Source organism: Lytechinus variegatus, chromosome 13 (assembly GCF_018143015.1).
Source record: "Lytechinus variegatus isolate NC3 chromosome 13, Lvar_3.0, whole genome shotgun sequence".
Lineage (NCBI taxonomy): Eukaryota > Metazoa > Echinodermata > Echinoidea > Temnopleuroida > Toxopneustidae > Lytechinus > Lytechinus variegatus.
In genome coordinates this window covers 32,095,400-32,104,922 of record NC_054752.1, presented here as the reverse complement: position 1 = coordinate 32,104,922, position 9,523 = coordinate 32,095,400, and the positions used below count along the sequence as shown (strand labels likewise).

At 36.1% G+C, this 9,523-nt stretch overlaps 1 long non-coding RNA gene across 2 annotated transcripts; it reads right to left on the bottom strand.

The window, feature by feature from the left end:
- Window positions 1–357: 357 nt before the first annotated feature.
- LOC121426793 lies at window positions 358–5,823 on the bottom strand. 2 transcript variants are annotated; one of them, XR_005971630.1, is made up of 2 exons: window positions 5,111–5,823; window positions 358–492 (listed from the first exon to the last, which is right to left on the bottom strand). It is a non-coding gene; the product is annotated as an uncharacterized LOC121426793 (long non-coding RNA). The 2 variants fall into 2 exon arrangements; XR_005971629.1 differs by having other exon boundaries at window positions 5,237–5,823.
- Window positions 5,824–9,523: the final 3,700 nt, after the last annotated feature.

Below are 9,523 nucleotides of genomic sequence, written 5' to 3'. Positions count from 1 at the left end.
CTTGCACATGTTTTATGCATCACACTAAGAAAAAAAACCCAAATTATCTACTTACCGGACATGTTTCCAGATGTCTGTGTCTCTATTCCATCCAATAAACTGGTATAAATCATATCCTCATAGTAAAATAATCACAGATCATGCAATAGATATATAATCCTTGTTCTCGGGTGCTTTTAGGTCAAGTTTTGCAGAGTCTAAAAACAGCTGATGTACAAGTTCATGAATGGCTAATAGTAGATCCCTGTTTGGCAGGCAGAATAGAACGTATGCATAGGTCAGTACTATAAAGCATGCAATGTCAAAAAGTTCTGGTGAGTCGTCTGCGACAATGTGTGTTACTGAGTTACGTTTGTTGTCTGACCCCAAAGTTTGATGGTTTATATCGCCCAGAGATGAATGTGCACCAAGGGAAAGCTTCTCAACTGCCGGAGTGACTCAACCAATCTAGCCAGCTACATGTACCTAGATCGTGTTGCCCCCCAAAACTCTCTGGCAGGGGGAAAAGGGAGAGAGAATTGAGAGTGAGTGAGCTCGAGGAAAAACACAAAAAGTTTTTTGGTTGTCAAGTGCGAAATGAAACCTCCAACAGGAAGCACCTCCCAGCAGAAACCTACATCACCAAGGACGACGAGGTCGTTAGTCCATGATGATCTAGGGTGGGGCGCAACACCTCTGGAGAACCCGAAAAGCCCCTCTAGTCAAATTACAGTCATCAGATTCAGACCAAGTTCAGAAACTCTGCTGTTCCTTGACAGCCTCTCATCGGATGGAGTTACGGTCTTTGGAGCGGAGAGACGTAGACTTTCATTTATCAAATAAAACCAGATCTGGAACGTATGTGGAGCAGAAACGAGCACAGATGACATTACCAATAAAAAGCTACTCTGCCTATATTAGGTGCTAGAAGGGTGTATAAGCTGTGCTTCAAATACACTTCAATCGATTCCTCTCAAGGCACTTGTTTCATGAAAGCTGTCAACACTGATAGGTTCTCATTCAATGTCAGTACAAATCCCAATGTCTGATTGGCTAATAAGCACGAGTCAATGAATCTTACCATGGTAACTGTCGATGAAAGACAATTAACAAGAAATGACAGTATTTGTGACACTGGGTCCTGGTTTTAAAGGAGAATGAAACCTTTGGAATAGCATAGTATGTGTGAAAACAGAAAAATCAAAGAAACAGATCAAAGAAAGTTTGAGAGAAATCGGACAAATAATGAGAAAGTTATGAAGATTTGAATATTGTGATCACTAATGCTATGGAGATCCTCAAATTGGCAATGCGACAAAGATGTATGATGTCACTTGTGAACAACCCTCCCCATTACTTAAGTATATATTTCACTTAAATTGCCTCTTTTATCACATCTATCAGTAGATCATGAGTTGTTTGTACAGGAGGGCATGTCATACAAATTTTTGAATAATACATCATTGATAAAGAATTTGTATCACCATTAGAAAAAGCAAAAAGAAACATTATGAACGTATTTTATAGTCCATCTCAGGGAAAGTTGTTCACATGTGACATCACACACCCTTGTCGCATTGGCATTGCCAACGAGAGGATCTCTATAGCATTAGCGATTGCACTATTCAAATGCTCATAACTTTCTCATTATTTGTCTGATTTTTCTCAAACTTTCTTTGTTCTTATTCTTTGATTTTCCTTTTTCGACACAAGCCTACTTGTTCCAAAGGTTTCATTCCCCTTGAAACAGTCATCCAGATATTCTTCTATAGGCCCGGTTTCACTGAGGAAAAGACAGCAGAAGATGAGTTTCATTTCATGCAATTGGAAGTTGTGCAGAATCACAAACAAAATGAATCTTAGTCAGCACTTCATGATTGCATTTTCAAAGCCTTGTAATTTCATATCTGACATATATATGAAAATTTATGTTTAAAAAACTAAACTTTTTTTTGAAAAGCATAATTCCAGGGTGAAAAATGGCAGCTAGAAAGCAGTCTATTAATAGACAAAATTTTCAATTTCAAACACCAGGTTCCTGCTTTTATATTACAACACAGTCAAGAAAAGAGAAGACATGAGACAAAATCACTTTTCAAAAGCACTTTGCAAAATCACCTTGCTCCGAGAAACAATCGGCTGGGAATAAATTGGTTCACTCCTTGAGCATCACAACAACAGTTTCATAAGATCTCGTCAAGAACAAGATGGTTTCTGGAAGGGCAAGGAACTTGGTTGACTTCCTCATGAAATCAATTTACGTTCTGAGCTCTGATGACAAATAAAGAAGAAGCCCTATCCCATCCCAGGGCTCAGGAGATTGTGCCCTCCCCAACCTCCACATCAACCCCCCCCCCCCATCCGCCCCTCTCCAATGTCCCATTCAGTAAGTACTTACTACTCTAATTATTGCAACTTCATCATTATATTAAACTGACATGGTTTTAATTCAATTGCATGGTATTTTCCATGCCTGATGGTAACTTGTAATCTCCTATGCTTACCAGGGATGGCATCTCAAAGCGCTTTGTATCTCACAAAAAAGTGCAATATAAATATGAACTATTATTATTACTATGATATATAATAATAATATGTCCATTTATATAGCACAGTTACTATGTGCATATACTCAACTGCACTTTGATACTTGGTATCATATTATTACCCCGGCTGTAGCTGAGCCGCAACATTAATAGGTGCTAGAGCGTTTAAGGAATAAATCCTACCGGGTACCCATTCACCTCACCTGGGTTGAGTGCAGCACAATGTGGATAAATTTCTTGCTGAAGGAGAGTACGCCATGGCTGGGATTTGAACCCACAACCCTCTGTTTCAAAGTCCAGAGACTAATCCACTGGGCCACAACGCTCCACATATGCACAGAGAACCAAGATCTGCTCCCTAAAGCAGAATCTTGCATACATCAATTATAATAATCAGGAACAAAAAAATTCTAGGAATTCCCTCTTTGTAAAAAAAAAAGTATGCATGAACCTGTAGGGGGGAATAAAATAAAGAGATATGATACAAAATAGACAGAATTACTGTAACTGATCAAAGAGGCAGTTTAGTTTTTTTCACACCCCCCTTACAAAAGATGGCTATTGAAACTTTAAAAAGTTTTTCATTCATCTGGTGTCTAGCATGGGAAATGGTGAAAACTTGGACTCGGTCTGTAAAGCATTAGCAAAGAATAACCAGGGGGCACTTTTATGTGCAAAAAATCTGCCATTCATACAAAACTCACTCGTTCAAACACTAGGGATCGACTCCAATTTACAGCCAAGATGCGTTTTGTTAATGAGAGACCCAAAGAATACATGGTTCACAAACTTTCCCAGAGGTCCCACAAAAGGATTTTTTTTCATATTTAGAAATCTGCCAGCGTTGCAGCACAAGGCTATTATTCTGTCCATTATGAGCACATGTTCCGTACTAAGCGTTTTGTGTGAAGTTGAAACGTGCCCTACATTCACGACCATCAAGCGGCAAACTTCACAGTGTTAATGGAAGCAGACCATGAATGTTTACACATATGAATCACACTTGTTAACTTGAACCCCCCCCCCCCCCCTTATTCACACTTTTCAAAATAATGCTGAAAATGAATCCTAATGGAGAAAGTTTGATTCAATTCTTACTAATGAAACACAAAAATTATACAAAATACAGAGATATCTAAATGACCAAACAATAATATGATTAAAGGCTCATTTTTTTCATTTCCAATTTCTATTTTCTTTCAGAAAATATTGATTTAATATGGAAAAGTATGTTTGATAATAACACGATTGCAAAAATTAGAACTATAGGTTTAAGAACATATTTGAAGAATAATTTGAGGTTCAAGGTATATAAAAAGAAGAAATCCAAGTACCTTTCAAATGCATAGTTTTAATGATTTTATATATTTATATCCCATAATTTCATACAAAAAACTCAAATTAACTGTCCCAGTACCTATAGTTTTCTCTCTTTTAGTAATATCTATTAAGTATTTCTTATTACTTTGAACATATTTTAGTGTGTGTGTGAATGACCTGTAAAAGACCTACTAAAAGTACACTTTTGGTTTCGAATGCTATCGGCACTCCTCGTCATGTGCTTCCAAGAGTTTATCGATCACACCTAAAGCAGCGCACCATCCACGAATCGTTTTACAGCAGTTAGTTGAAATTGCAGCCAATAAAAGTGGAAATGTCTGGTGGAAATTGGCCCAAATTACCTCGAAGAAGACACCCTGGTTATCAGGTTCACCAAGAACTCTACAACCCAACAGTGTCCTCACTGACGGAAGGTTAATGCAGGGAAGTGTTATGTAACATAACACTTCCCTGGTTAATGCATACCTCCATGGTTAATGTGAATCCAGTATAGGTTTCGGATGATAACGGGTGGGTCCGGGGGTTACATTTCTGACACAATATATAAAAATGTTTTCTAAAAACGGTGTTTAAGTGATTACTGGCTATGGGGTGGGGTAAAGATAATATTGGAGTAGCAAGATCAAGTGACAAATCGGATACTATATAAAACCAGGGGACATGGGGCACGAGTGGTTCAGCCCCCCCCCCAGAATTTTTTTTCTTAATGGGCATGTACAAAAACATAAACACATATGATGGTTATTTTTATGTTGTATGTTCAGCCACCCCCCCCCCCCATCAGTGCGATCAACCAGGCTTTTACACCTTGATGAAGAGTGGCCAGTGCATATGGCTTACAAAAGGTTTACAACAAAAGCCCAGTCAAGTATCCCAGATAGAAACCCAACAAAACAAGAACCCTGAGCTTATTACACCACAAAGACTGCAATGACCACATTCAACAGCAGTAAAACCAGTCACAAGTGCATGCTAAAACACAGTCTAAACTCTAATGATCATCTTTTTTTATAAACAAAATCCAACAGATAACACTGTGAAGTCCCACAAAGCCTGGCAAACAGTAAGAGAAGTGCCACTCCAACATAAATAAATCCTGCAAACAATGATTTTGAAAAGATATGAAACATCAGAACCACATACAATCCAGATCAATCATTTTCCGATGATAAACCAATTAAAGAAGACAGTCTTAGTCTCTCTCCTGGTCCCACAATTTTCAAAAGGTGGCAAAAGCAACTCACAATCAAGCACATGGCAATGTTTCCCTCCAGAAACCAACACAAATGAAAGCAGATTCCAATCGGAAAAAGGTCACACCAATAACAATCCAAATTGGACCTTGCGCCGAATCCTAAACGAATCCTCACCATGCTCTATAATGGTCGTTCTCCAATGGTTGTCATGCGGATTCCTCCACAATCAAACATGTGCAAGTGTCGTGATTAACCTTCCAGGGAGGACGCTCCAACAGCTTTTTCAATGAAAGTTGGCAACTCCTCGTTAAATCCTCACCTAGCTGGCCAGGTAACATCAGATTCTTAATAAGTACTCCACTTTAAATTTACCTTCATTAAAGGATTTCTTGAAAGTGAACTCCAGTAATTTCCATAGATGTAAAATGGCTTGATTCTCACAAGGTGAACCCTAGTTCCACTCAAACCACACTAGACCATGGTTCCTCGCCAATGAATCTATAATTCACTTTTCTTCACCTTCACACGAATAAAAAGCTTAAAATCTATTCAGTCTCTTTTTTGGGGTGGTAGTTGGCATGAAGTGTACCCAGACACTCTTTGAAAAGAGGAACAATACGGGACGAGTTTGTATAGCTTGATGGAGAGAGGGGTATTGTTGAGTCACTCTTCAGATTACAATGGGGTGCAGAGGAGAACATGAGGGGTATAATCAATAACGAGTGGCCCCCAAAAGTGGTCCTGACGCACTCAATTGGTAAACCGAGCCCATATCGGAACAGGATGTGGGATATAGTCTAAAATTCAAGTAACAGATAAATTGATCGCTTCTCAAACAATTACAAAAAGAAAAGTGGATACGAATATATAATATCAAATCACAAGTATATAATAGTATATTAACAATATAACAATTTTCTGGGAAAATTAATGTTGGTGTTTTTAATCACAGACAGATTTGACAATTTTAAGCAAAGTCAAAATCAAAGAGCAGCAACATATTTTTGTTTTTAATATATCAAATTCTATGAACATGGGTTCTATACTGCATGATTGTTGGGTCTGTAACTAAAACTAATTCAAAGGTAAACATGGACTTTTAAACTGCAAGGTCATATCAGGTATTTCTTTATTTGAAGAACATGTTAGTCCTTCATGTGTGATTATCATGATGAATCGACCTTCAAACGTTCTTTTCAAAATGAACATAATTATGATGATCCTTTACACTGATTCTATGAAACACAGGAAGCTTGTTTCAGTTGATAAAGGTGTTACATCATCTCACTATATTTTCATGAAGCCTATTAACCGACACACAATCCCAATTAGTCAAAGTTTATTCAATTTATGTGTTGTTTTTAAATATATTCTCAAACATTTCTCTGAAAATAATCTAGCATGAAAAACTGTCAAATGATTTTGAATATAATATAATAAAAAGCCATGATATGATATATTTTTAATTGCTCCATCAGCAAATTTCCTGATTTAGATCCAGATATGAAATCGTACAATGATGAAAATATAAATAGAAGAGACTGGAATTCATAGCTCAGATATCATGAGGTCATGAAATATTTGATTATTTGGCCCCTTTTTAGATTCAAGAGCAAATTCTCTTTTTATCTCCCTTGAGCAGTGAATAGCATGAAGTTTAGATTACCGACAGTAAATAAACTTAGCGGAATCATGAAGGATTATACTTGTACCTATCAAAACAAATTTTTGATAAATTAATCTGAAGTTAACAACAGACATTCATGGGTCAATGGTTTTTCTCTAGCATGCCAGAATAAACGTGGAATAGTAGGTATCATAATTGAGCACCTATGGATCAAGTTGCTAATATATTTTCTTTTTAAAGACACATAGTGCTGACTTTTCATCTTCTTGATGAAAAGAAAACTTTTTGAGAGCACATGACAATCCCTAACAAAATAAATGACAGCAAGGGGGGGTGGTCGAAGCTGTTGTGGGTTCCCAGGGCAGTATTAAAGATATCTAAAATAAAATTTGTGTTGATCTTTCAGGAATTGGGGAGAATTAACATAACAACTTGATCAATTGAGTGCTAGAAAATGAAAAAAAAAAACTCTGAACAAACCAAACATAAAATATATAGAATATTTTTTAATTTGTTGTGTAATGTTTTGCATTAAATGTCCTATGACCTTAATATTAAACTCTGAAATATAGCTGTGAAACATATACATTAATTACAAAAATATATATTTCATATATATTAATTACAAAATATGTAACATTTGCCATTTTTATCATAAACTCTGTCAAATACACAAGATTACATTTTAACGTTCCAACATTGTAATTATCTCTAAAATGTATCAGACTCAAGACATACAAATGGAAGATATACAGTGCGTATCAAAAAAAAGTTTACACTTAGAAAAAATCCTGTAAAATTATACATTTGTAATATCCTGATGGTTTTTCCACATTTCAACATTGGTACAGGTCCATTTAAGCAAATGACGATAAAACTGTCGAAAAATATTTCCGCTTGAGTGAGCAACACTTACTTTTGAAAAGTTAGTGAAAAATGATTTGCGCAGAACTTTGAAATAGTTATGCGAATAAAAGTAGACCTTAATCATGAATAATACGTGGAATTTAGCTAGTAAAATTGATCTGAAGATATCTTTTACCTATTTAACTTGTTTCATTGCCCAAACCACTCCGAGGAGTGCAGTGCGCCCCACCCCTCTCCCCCTCACACCGAGGCCATCGGGACGATATTTGCTTTACACTGAGCTGTGATTTACATGAAATGGCTTAGGCTTGATTTTCATTTTGTTAATCATTGTCAAGCTTGGGAAAAGTGTGGAGAAACAAGTATTGAATAAAAAATGAAATGTAAACCCACTTTAAATGATAAAAACTTAGTGAAAAAATGCTAGAGATGTCTGATATAAACTTTGGTTGAGATTCGGTTATATCCTCAGATCCAGCAGGCACAAAAAGGGTAAAAGTTGTGTATACTAAGTGTTAAAATTTCAATTTGGGTGGCAAAATTGTTAGAAAATACTTGAATCTATCCGTTTCATTTCAATTGACTAAAAGTGCAAGGGAAATGTATGAGAAATGTTTCGCAGGGTAAGTTTGATTTCACTCTTTCCCCTTGACACAACGTACAAACGGGCATTTCTGCGCAAACAAATTTCTGCGAGCTTTACAAAAATGGACAGTGCTCATTCAAGTGTAACATTCCGTCAAAATTTTTACTTTCATTGGATAGATGAGACCCAAACCCAACATAATATGTGAAAAAATTACCCACATGTCGTATATTTTTAAATTCCCAGGGCTTTTTCAAAGTGTAAACTTTTTTTTGATACGCACTGTAGAAGTTAATCTGTTCTACTTTAAATACTTGTGCCAACAGAACTCTTAAAAAGAACACATTCCACCTCATTAACTGTCAATTTTATAGCCACCTTCAATTCTAATAACCTAATTTTCTTCTGTCATGTGCAAATCCTTGGACTATTCACCCAATACAAACAGTTCTCATGGTTATGAGGACAAGTCAATGAAGGACCTATTCATGGCCTTTCGTTTTTAATAGGAAAACTTAAAAGAAGCTACCCTCATAGTAACAACTGAATGGTTTCCTTTTAAAGAAGATTGTCCCCTTTTCAGGGAATGATAGGTGTTTTGGCTGTTTTTCCCATTAATTATTCAACTGACAGGGACTTTGAAGGTTGGTAAGAGAAAAGATTCAAATCATCTGATTAGTAATAATCATAGTTCTTCCTCATCTTGTAATAGGGTATGAATTTTGTAATCATTATATTACAAGTGTGTCCAAAATCTTAATTTCTTGTGGTTTATTTTGAATGAGATGGCATCCTCCAGTGGGGGGGGGGGGTCAAGAGGATAGTGTACTATTTAGATGCCACTGTCTATGTTTGTCTTTATACAGGGAACATTCTTAAATATTTGTCATTTATTTGCAGGATATCTCATATCTGATTTGAATGTTGATATTTAGAGGGATATGGACACCCATTGCTAGGACAGTTTAGACTTATAAACTTTAAGAACAGTGAGGTTTATTCCAATCTTTTCATATTTCTTGTCTTTCATTTCTCCAGCCAAACTTCCACTTTTCATTGTATTTCTCCTTCTTGCTAATATATATTTTACCAAGAGTAATTCTCTCCAAACTATAACTAAGAAATAAAAATAGAAAGAAAAACATTACAGTTTTGGTAAATTTAATAGCAACTTTATCACTAGTACCAGGATCTTATTATTAAAACAACGTCCTTCAATACCCTAATTGGAATCCATCATCATATTACACAGATAAGCATTTCATGAAACAAATATAGTCAGCACTTTTCACTGACAACATTGCTTTCAGCCAATCACATGGAAGGATTTCAGTAGCTTATAACAAAAAATCAGTGGTAATCACTGGTTATTTGTTTCGTG